General features: G+C 42.7%; 1 protein-coding gene across 1 annotated transcript in view; it reads right to left on the bottom strand.

The window, feature by feature from the left end:
- Positions 1-11,555, bottom strand: part of LOC139443317 (pecanex-like protein 4) — a 137,584-nt gene that overhangs the window by 58,904 nt on the left and 67,125 nt on the right. The window lies entirely within an intron of this gene.

The raw sequence follows: 11,555 nt of genomic DNA, 5'->3' as shown, positions 1-11,555 counted from the left end.
ACCCCGGACCTTCCGCTCTCCCACTAGACTATGAAGGCCGTCTTTACATCTCAAGACTGACTGCATCTATTATTTCCCAGATTTCTGATTTCATTTTTATTGGTTTCACCAGTTCACCATTCTCTGGCCTTAAATATTGGTCAACAATTTTTTTCTTCTTGTCTAATTCTGAGCACTTTAGATCATTTTGACTACAATCCCTGAAATCTGATTGAGCTAGTGAAAACAATGTGACCTCACCGATGTCCAAACTTGCACTGAAGCCGATTTATCACGTTTCTTACCTGACCAGATGTTGAAGGAGAATTTAAAAAAAAATCCTGGTAAGAAATATGGAAAAGTTATGTCTATCATCTCCCATGAGATATTCTAACCCCTGTGTCCATATCACAGCATCAACGAAGTTCTGTGTGTAGACTGACACAGTGGTATTGACCCCCTCCTTGTAACATCTCCAATCTATGATCATGATGATAGCAACCCTGGACACATTCTCCACCACAGCTTTATTTCAGAAGTGACACCACCATCTCAATCTCACTGGTCACCAACCTAACACAGAAAGGCTTCACTCATGAGTTTGAAATCCTCAACCAATGAAGAAGCCTCTTCGTAAAGCAAGTTGGCATAGATGCACATTAAAAAATGTACCTGAAAAGATCTGTGTTAGAAAAGGTCTGCAGCAACCCAAGCTAGCCGTAAACTTGTGAGAGGCAACTAATGGGATCGCGTGGTCAGACACACCGACTTGGTTAAATGCATGTCATCTTATCCCACTTGTGCAGATCGATGTTCATAATGTCAATCACTGGATTATTCATATTGCTGGAATATTGCTGAGTGCAGTTTTAAAAATCAAACAAACGTTAATAAATGAGAATATCCTGGATATATTTATTCAGATCGGGAGCCTGGCATAAATTGTTTTTTTGCCTGAAAAAGGTGCTATTGTGAGAAGTACCAAAATGTCCCGTAGTATGTGAGATGGTACCTAACAAGGCAAGTTAAACTCTTACAATCAGTGTAATATTTTGGCTTGAAGGCAACGTTCAGCTTGGTGTTCAAAGAACTATGTGAACCCCTCAAAATACAGCTATGGTGGGGAATTGTCAAGGGTATCAATCACAACAGAATGGAGACGTATTCATATTGCACTGGATGATGGTGTGAGTGAGTGAGTATGGTTTTACGCCGCTTTTAGGAATATTCCAGCAATATCACAGCGGGAGACAACAGAAATGGGCTTCACACATTGTACCCATGTCGGGAATCGAACTCGGGTCTTCGGCGTGACGAGCAAATGCTTTAACCACTAGGTTACCCGACCGCCCCCTGGATGATGGAAGCTGCATTGACCCTGAAATACTCTCAATACTCAGCGCAGATCCGAGTTTGTTTCTTGCTGTCGGGGTGGTATATTCATTGGAATTCTAGTCAACATATCAGTAGACATATTTCATTTCATTGCTATATATTCAGTCATTTATCAACCTGGCATATTTCATTATCAGAAAAATGCAACTTTACTGTATGTAAGTCTTTTACACAATTTAATATGAACTGTTTGTATATATACATGAGCGATAGTTAAGCACTTTGGGGTATAAGTTTCCAAATCGCAGTATGTGCATTATATTCATCTTCCTGAGGCAAAGGCGTTGACCGACTATGAAAGTCCAATTTCCATCATTGCCATGTAATGATCTAGACATACAGATTTCAATGTTCTCATGTCAGTTAACTGCGGGATTTGCAAAGCATCAACTGGCCATCAACAGATATTTTACAAATCTTTTCGATATGGAGTAGAATAGATCTTCAGCAACCCATGGATGCTGTAAAAGGCAACTATGCTTGTTGTAAGAGACGATTAACAGGATCGGGTGGTCAGGCTTGCTGACTTGGTTGAAGCATGTCATCATATCCCAATTACGTGGATCGATGCTCATGATACCAATCACTGGTTTGTCTGGTCCAGACTTGATTATTTACAGACCGCCGTCATATAGCTGGAATATTGCTGAGTGCGGCGTTAAACAACAAACAAAAAAAACTTTTCCGATTGTTAATCAAGGTGCTCAAGTGATTTGATGCACTTTGCAGGGCAAGACCCGTTTTACTACAATATAGATTTTGAGTATCGATCAGATTGTCTTGATCGTTTGATACGACAGTGTTTGTATAATCAATAGTATCATGCTTTTGTCTATGTATTCTAATGTTGTAAATATTGTACAGATATAAACAAATTGACAACAATATGCACATTTTGTATTTCTTGACAACCCAGGACCCTAGAAAAACATTTTAGATGAATTGGGCTTCTAATGCACAGTAAAGAGTCAAAAAAGGAAATCCTGGGCCCCTCGCAACATACAGCTCTTTTAGGAAGAAATGGTTCCTGGAATCTCCTGCTTGTGTTAAGGTCTTACAACATGAGGACTGGATGGTCAGGCTTGTGGATGGGTGATTGCTCTAGGTTTCAGTCTCTGGTTGCCCTACTGACCCCCTGGTTGCTCTAACCACTCTTTGATGTGATGTGAGCATGTTTTTCCATCAAGTAAAAAGGTATCACAACAGCTTACCAGATGCAGCCAACTGACTACAAAGACATGAATCTTGAATGGATAACGCTTTCTTTAATATGATGACATTTCAGGGCTACTTCTGATGACACGTCATTACAAACAATGAAGAAAGTTTTATCTATAATAAATTCCATGTCTTCATGTTCTTCCAGCTTGAGGCTTAGGGTGGTTATATTTCTGAAATACAAAACTAAACATACCAGTCAAATATCTATCTCTCAAACCTCATCTTCTGAATATTAACTGTCTCACACATCAAAATGATTCATCTTAGTAATATCAAAGAATTGGGTGTTCCTCAACTCTTTTGGGCAGTATATTTTTGAAAAGAAATCTATTTTTCATTTTGATCATGAAAAATACTGAATTATAAAGTGGAAACTAACAGTTTTAGTTTCTACGCGAGATGTCTAATCTAAAATAACTGTCTCTGTAGTTTAATTGACATTTTGTAGAGTGACCTTCCATTTCCACCTGATGATGAAACTAACTATCTTCGTCACTTAGACGACTGATGATCAAACGTTACCCGTCTACTATCTGGTGTAGTCATTATTTGCTTTGGATCGGAAAAATAAAAACTTGCCATTTTGTATTCAGGAATCCTTTTGATTATATTTTTTTGTATGTAGCAAATTGGATTTCAGTTTAAACATGTTAAATGAGGGTGGCGTTGAATGGTTCAATTTTTCTTTGTGAACCTCAACATGCACATCAGGTAAGTGCTGAACTGGTGAATTTTGCTCTTCAGGAGAACTGTCACTTATCTTTCATGTTTCGAAAGAAACCATTTGGACTTGGGTTCAGATTAACAAGGTTCATTCTGGAGCACAAGTTATAAACTCTCCCATGTATGATGAAACTGATGATGTATTCTGTATTCACATCACATTCACAAACCTATAGGGAACATGTGCTTGTTGTCAGATGTGACTAAATAGATTTGGTGGTTAGTCTCAGTGTTTGTGTGCCAGGCTGCTGTGGTATAAAACAACATGGTGTTAAATAACATTCATCAACAATTTGTGCCCTGCGCACCACCTGGTTGCCCTACCCATCCTCTGGCTGTTCTACCCACACCCTGGTTGCCCTAGCCGCCCTCTGGTTGCCCTACGCACCCCCTGGTTGCCCTACGCACCCCCTGGTTGCCCTACCCATCCTCTGGCTGTTCTACCCACACCCTGGTTGCCCTAGCCACCCTCTGGTTGCCCTACCCATCCTCTGGCTGTTCTACCCACACCCTGGTTGCCCTACCCATCCTCTGGCTGTTCTACCCACCCTCTGGTTGCCCTACGCACCCCCTGGTTGCCCTACCCAACCTCTGGCTGTTCTACCCACCCCCTGGTTGCCCTACCCATCCTCTGGCTGTTCTACCCACACCCTGGTTGCCCTAGCCACCCTCTGGTTGCCCTACCCATCCTCTGGCTGTTCTACCCACCCTCTGGTTGCCCTACGCACCCCCTGGTTGCCCTACCCATCCTCTGGCTGTTCTACCCACACCCTGGTTGCCCTACCCATCCTTTGGCTGCTCTACCCATCCCCTGGTTGCCCTTCAACAACAGAGCAAACAACCACACACACCTCTTTCAGAACAATTTTAATCAAACATATAAAAGACTACAAAAGTAAGAAGATATATAACAAGCAGTATTACTACTGTAGTGAGCACATTTGTTGACTAGTTAGCACACATAAATATACATCAGTGAGGAAATATTAGCACCTTTAGAAATGAACCTACCGGTATCAGAGGTCCTCATAATCAACAAACCAAAGAACAGAAATCCTTAGAACATGTCAGAACCTATATCCAAAAAACTTCAATAACAGAAACAAGATCCCAGGCATATTGTTCAATTTCAGAGACCCTTTTGACAAGCTGACACATTCTGCAACATCAAAACATCCGACGTTACAGTCTCTTTTCTTTCGATGTGATGTGAGTATGTGTGTCCATCAAGTAAAAAGGTATCACAACAGCTTACCAGATGCAGACATGACATGAATCTTGAATGGATAACACTTTCTTTATTGTAATGACATTTCAGGGCTACATCTAATGAAACGTCATTACAAACAATGAAGAAAGTTTTATCTATAATAATTTCCATGTCTTCATGTTCTTCCAGCTTGAGGCTTAGGGTGGTTATATTTCTGAAATACAAAACTAAACATACCAGTCAAATATCTAACTCTCAAACCTCATCTTCTGAATATCCACTGTCTCACACATCAAAATGATTCATCTTGGTAATAATAAAGAATTGGGTGTTCCTCAACTTCTTTTGGGCAGTATATTCATGAAAAGAAATCTATTTTTCAATTTGATCATGAAAAATACTGAATTATAAAGTGGAAACTAACAGTTTTAGTTTCTACTTGAGATGTCTAATTTAAAATAACTGTCTCTGTAGTTTAATTGACATTTTGTAGAGTGACCTTCCATCCCCACCTGATGATGAAACTAACTAACTTCGTCACTTAGACGACTGATGATCAAACGTTACCCGTCTACTATCTGGTGTAGTCATTATTTGCTTTGGATCGGGAAAATAAAAACTTGCCCATGGCTCACAGTTGAAGCTAAGAAACCATGAAGATTGATGACAAAGTGTTTCTGGATTAGCAAACTAAATGAAACCAACTATCATGTGGCCAGAGTTGTGCTTTTTGAGACAACTTCTGATAGTCAAACAAACATGATTGATGATGACAATATTGGACAAAAACGAGGTAAAGCACTGAATTATTTCAGTTGTGTACATTTTTCAAGACATCAAATATCAATGCACTGAGAAGACAGGAAATGACTAGAACTGCATAAGCCTTGGTAATAAATAACATTGAGACAGTCTTGATGTGGTGTGGCAGGTTTAGGGAGTAACTTTCCAGTCTAAGCCGAGATACGGTCCTCCTCTGTGACGATTTCTGTCTGAAATACGCAAAAATAATGGTATAATCAGAAACCGTTTCAATTTGATCTTTTGTAAGTGTTGTCATTATGTCACACTGTCCGAGAATCCAGACACCAGTCTCATACTGGCTTCACCCTTGTTGCCTTTAACCTTCTTCAATTAGACCCATCTTGTGATTCTGACCTGACCTGTAGATTAAACCAACCTGCCAACAACTCCTTTGTCAAGAAAAGTCATCAATCATAAACAACACATATCAATGGATGTCTTAATGCCAGCCATGCACAATAATGCATGAGCTCAATGATCAGTGGAAGAATTGTGTGTTATATCCTAGACACTGTTTTCTCAGTCTGTAATAATATCAGCTGTATCATTGACCGTCCTAAACAAGTCCACATCACATTCGACGCCAGAGAGGTGCAGCCTGCGGTCAACCAAGCTGCATATTCTCAGCATGGAATCAACCAAGTCAGTCTTACCATGCAATTCATTTTAGTCAGATCTTCTGCCAAGCAGCAGGTAATGAAAATTTCACAATGGCCATAAATATAAAAAAATATTCATGAATGCACAACGGCAGAAGCTGGACATTGGACACCATGCATACCAATGCATGAGTGAGAGAGTGAGTATGGTTTTACACCGCTTTTAGCAATATTCCAGCAATATCACGGCGGGGGACACCAGAAATGGGCTTCACACATAGTACCCATGTCGGGAATCGAACCCAGGTCTTCGGCGTGACGATCCAACGCTTTAACCACTAGGCTACCCGACCGCCCCACCAATGCATGAACACTACAGGTTGTCCAGCACCAGGATCTTATCTGGGTGTTATCTTGTCTCAGATACTGGTTCTGTTGTTTCTCCCAATGTCTATGCAGTATGATGTATGCAGTATTAAATCCTGCATAGTGTACAGAAGTAAAGGTCAGATTCATGTTTTAATCAAACCCACCTCTTTATAATCTTCCTGTTCTTTGTTTATTTCCTGTATTAGAGTCTTGATCTTTTTGTTCAGTTCCAAACGCTTCTGTCGCTGGAACCTTGGTGGGATGTGTGGCTACAGAACAAAGACAAACCATAGACACTGTCACAGTAATTTGTTTGTTGTGTAACGCCAAACTCAGTAATATTCCATCTATATGATGGCAGTCTGTAAATAATCGAGTCTGGACCAGGCAATCCAGTGATGACATCTATGCAGTTGATCTATGCAATAGGGGTACAATGACATGCATCTTCCAAGACAGCAAGTTTGAGCGACCGAAGGGTTTAAAAGTGCCGTATAAAGGTCACTGAAAACCTTACCACAACCATTCCCCACTCTCGATGATATGAACAAAATTTGATCTGACTAAAGTAAAAACATGTTGAATTAACATTATGAACTTTGAGCACATGGCCTTGAGGTTGAATTTGACCTTTAATGTCAGTGACATTCTCCAAGGTTACACAGTATGTAACCCAATATGATGTCCCAAGGTGCAACTCAAGGTAACCACGAACATTTACCATATTTTGCTCATTGAAAGGAGGTTAGTGACATACTAGTGTTACTGTCATAAGATCGTCAACCCGTCCCTACATAAGTATTCAAACACCACAACCACTTCATCCAAAAAATTCAAAATGTCTGCCATACAAAAGCATTTTAGTGAAAATGGCTAACATACTTCACGTGTGAACTTCAATGTGACCTTGACCTTAACTCTAAACATAAATCACCCATAACCATTCACAGTCCCACTCTGAGGATGACATGTACTGAATTTCATTGAGAGGGTTTTATAAGGAGATGAAGCTGACACATCCGTAGGATGTCACCAGTATCTTGAGTACATGGTTCAATGGTTGCAGCGGTAGCTCAAGTAACTTGGATACAAATTCTGTTCTTACATGACAGATGGACAAGCACTGACTTCGAATTATTTGTTCAGGTGAATTAGAAAAAGTCAAGGCTTACCCTCATGTTCCTTGAGCTGTAAGGTCCATCTGACTGTGTCAGGGTGTCCCCCATTTCACCGTCTACCAGTTTGCTGTTGTTCATATTGCCTTCAGAACTGGGTTCATTCTGTTGCATCCAGAACCCTAGTGCTCGTCCCAAACCACCCCTGTTCATTGGCTCCTGCTGTCCAAACCCTCCACTGTTCAATGACCCCTCCTGTCCAAAAGAACCCTTGTTCATCGGCTCCTTCTGTCCCAAACCACCCCTGTTCATTGGCTCCTGCTGTCCAAACCCTCCCCTGTTCAATGACCCCTCCTGTCCAAAAGAACCCTTGTTCATCGGCTCCTTCTGTCCCAAACCACCATTGTTCATTGGCTCCTTCTGTCCAAAAGAACCCTTGTTCATCGGCTCCTTCTGTCCCAAACCACCCCTGTTCATTGGCTCCTGCTGTCCAAACCCTCCCCTGTTCAATGACTCCTCCTGTCCAAAACCACCCTTGTTCATAAGCTCATTCTGTCCAAAACCACCCTTGTTCATCGGCTCCTGTCCACATCCAGCCTTGTTCATTGACTCCTGCTGTCCAAAACCACCCTTGTTCATTGGCTCCTTCTGTCCAAAACCACCCTTGTTCATCGGCTCCTGTTGTCCTACACAAACACTGTTCATTGGCTCCTGCTGTCCAAAACCAGAACAGGTCTGCTGAGCTGTGCAGTTCTCAACCTCAGACATATCTAACCTACTACCTTCTGAACCTTTACAAATTTCTGATTCATGGCTACTTGATTTGTTCAAGGATACAGGATCCTGTTGACCGAAGCCCAAGTTCCATCGATGAGGACTGCAAGGTACTTGCTCTTGACTGACACAGCTTCTTTGTGCGATCCCTTGATGTGACCGCTGGCTTGATGTGACTTCTTTAGCATCAGACTCCTGTGGCTTCATCTGTTGCTGAAGCGAGTAGGCAAAAACCGGAGGAGGACAGAAGGGCATCATTGGATGCGACATAACAGGGTTAGCCATAAGTGGGCCCATCCACGGATACAGGTGGGACCACATCGGAGACATGAAGCCAGGGCTGCCTGGCAGAGCATATGTTGCAGATGTTGCACTACACGGAGGATTGGATGTCATCTCACTGGAAGTTTTGTGAGAGGCAGCGTCTTGCACACACTTCTCTAGACCTGGATGTGGTGAGGCGTGTTGGTGAATTGGTTGAGTTTCATTTTGTGTCACAAACTGTAGATATGCCTGGATCAGATGTTGAGGAAGTCCGATAGGAAGGCCACCAGGTAGACTGGATTGTTCGGAAGTTACACATCCATTGACATTTCTTCCTGAAGGCTGAGTGGTTTGTTTTGCTTGCTGGACATTGTAGTGATGATCGCTCAGCTTCTGATCATCCGTCATCATTCTTTCAGTCACCTGGTTCTGCTGCAGGCTATCATTCAACACAGGAGTTATAACAGGCAGTCTTGGAATCATGGTGTTTTCATGATTTGTGTTGACAGTGATACTATTTTCTGTTCTTTTTGCAGCATGATTCTTAATACTTACTTCTGCAAAGGATGAAACAAGCAGATTGTCATCCCAGTTCTCGGGCTTCTGAGGCTGTTTTCCCAAATCCTCTGGCGCCATCTGAGGCACCCTGTTACTTGTCCGACCTCTGAAATTACTCACATGGGAGTGGGAAAATCCATTTGGAGGGATTTTTTTCAACACCTCTTGATCAGGCAAAGAATTTGTTTGTGGCCTAGGAACAGGAATCTTGTCAGCATTGTTGGATGCAGAGTCCCAAACCCCTCCTACAAAACCCGAGGAGACTTTGGTCTGTGTGAAACAGTCATGTCTCTCTGGAACCAGGTCAGGCTCTACAAGCGGTTCTGTGTTTGTCTCGGCCTCAATCGTAATACTGTGAACACCAACCGCACCTCTTTGCAGTTGACCATCAGTCTGCACAGGAACTTCAGCAGTACAAGGCAGAGGATTTCTTAGCAAGGCAGGGATCGTTACTGGAGTCAGTTGACCATCAGTCTGCACAGGAACTTCAGCAGTACAAGGCAGAGGATTTCTTAGCAAGGCAGGGATCGTTACTGGAGTCAGTTGACCATCAGTCTGCACAGGAACTTCAGCAGTACAAGGCAGAGGATTTCTTAGCAAGGCAGGGATAGTTACTGGAGTCAGTTGACCATCAGTCTGCACAGGAACTTCAGCAGTACAAGGCAGAGGATTTCTTAGCAAGGCAGGGATCGTTACTGGAGTCAGTTGACCATCAGTCTGCACAGGAACTTCAGCAGTACAAGGCAGAGGATTTCTTAGTAAGGCAGGGATCGTTACTGGAGTCTGTTGATCTTCTGTTTGCACAATAACTTCAGCTGTACACGGCAAAGGGTTCCCCAGGAATCCAGGAATGGTTTTGGGAGTCTGTTGATCTGTTTGCACTTGAATTTCAGCACTACAAGGAACACGGTTTCCTAGTATCAGAGAGAGGGGCTTGGGAGGCAAGAGATTCTCATTAACTCTTTTACCTGACAAAGACTTCCCTGAATCAGGCTTGGGCTTGTACTTGCGTAGTGGATACGACGGGCCCTCTGTCTTCCATCGGCACTCAGCATCCCAGTCATCAGTGGTTTCCTGGTGGCTTGACGAGCCTCTTGCTTTCAGATGTTTTTGGGTGTTGCTGTTGAAATTATTTGAGTTGTCATTAGTGTTAAGCAAAGGCTTGTTCATAACTTGGCCAAGTGACTTTTTCTCATGGCCAGCTTTGTGACTGGAATTCACATTTCTGTTCACACCATGATGCTGAGTATTTGTCCAAGGGTTGTTCTGCATGCATGACGTTTCGTAACTCAAAGAAGTCGGTTCACATGCATGGCCATTCTTAACAAGGCTTTTTAACTGAAAGTGTCCTTCTTCCACTGCGTTATCATATTCCTCAAGTTCAGATTCAACACCTTCCATTTTAGCTGACTTGGAGCAGCTCCAGTCGTCATCCGAGGGTCTGCCGGGACAGAGAGACCAGGTGTCCCTGCTTGCTGGTTTTGGCCGACACACTTTTCCTGTTTCAGATTTCGGCTTTGGAGGTAGAGACCATGACGGCCGGGCTTCAAATTCTGCCAAGCTGCTGGCTGACTGATTGACAGAGGGTCCCGGATACACCAAGTACTTGTCGGAGAGAGGGTACTTCGCTATCGGGGAACAAACAGTTGGCTCCACCTGGTGGGAGCTCCGGTTTCTGAAACAGACCAGACACTCTAGTTAGAATGGATGCTTTCCACATGGCAAGACTCAAGAAAGTCCTCTTCAGTATTTCCTGATATTCTGAATGACAAATAAAGTACAAAAATGTATTTATTAAAGTAAAAATATCATTTATGCTTTTCCTGACTCATACTTATTGCTTATCTCCTCTCATTTCTGAAAAGGTAGTGGAAACTTCCTGAACAGTGTTCTCAGAGAACAGAGAAACAGCTCACTCAAACACACCTCTGAGTCGTGCATGCGCCCTGGAAGCATGTGATCAGGTAAACTGCTCCTAATTTGTCGAGTCACTTCACTCATAGTTAATAAGTGTTTGGGTAGCCGAGTGGTTACAGTTCCCCCTCGTGGGTACAGTGTGTGAAGCCCATACATAGTGGCCCCGTGGTCTTATAGTTGGAATGTTCTGCACCATCATGAAATAACAGCCATTACAATATCCTCAATCAAATCGAGTTGTCTAAGACAAGTAGGGGGAGTCTACATGCTTTACTGCACAGGAATGCCCACGAGTGTTTCTGCCCCACCTGGTGCCTGTCTGCTGATTGGGTGTTGTCCTGTTGGCTGCTGCCATAATCTGCCGGTCAACTTCTGCCTGTTCCAGCTGCTCCTGCCACCTACAACATGTTGTATGTGTTACTGTTGGATTATAGCTAAAATAGATAGAATTATCATAAAAACGCCCGCATGTTATCAGAAATGAGCGGGCCACTGTAACTTGATAATGCCCTCATATTACTTGACGACGGGCCATTATCACGCCCGTTGTTAGGACGTCATAGGATAGGGATAGGTGACGTAACGTTCAATAGTGACGTCATCTGGTTTGTTCTATGACGTTTCCAT

The sequence above is a fragment of the Haliotis cracherodii genome, unplaced genomic scaffold (assembly GCF_022045235.1).
Source record: "Haliotis cracherodii isolate W230 unplaced genomic scaffold, xgHalCrac1.p SCAF_5, whole genome shotgun sequence".
NCBI classification, from domain to species: domain Eukaryota; kingdom Metazoa; phylum Mollusca; class Gastropoda; order Lepetellida; family Haliotidae; genus Haliotis; species Haliotis cracherodii.
The sequence above is the reverse complement of the archived record's forward strand: the minus strand, read 5'-3'. Positions and strand labels throughout refer to the sequence as shown.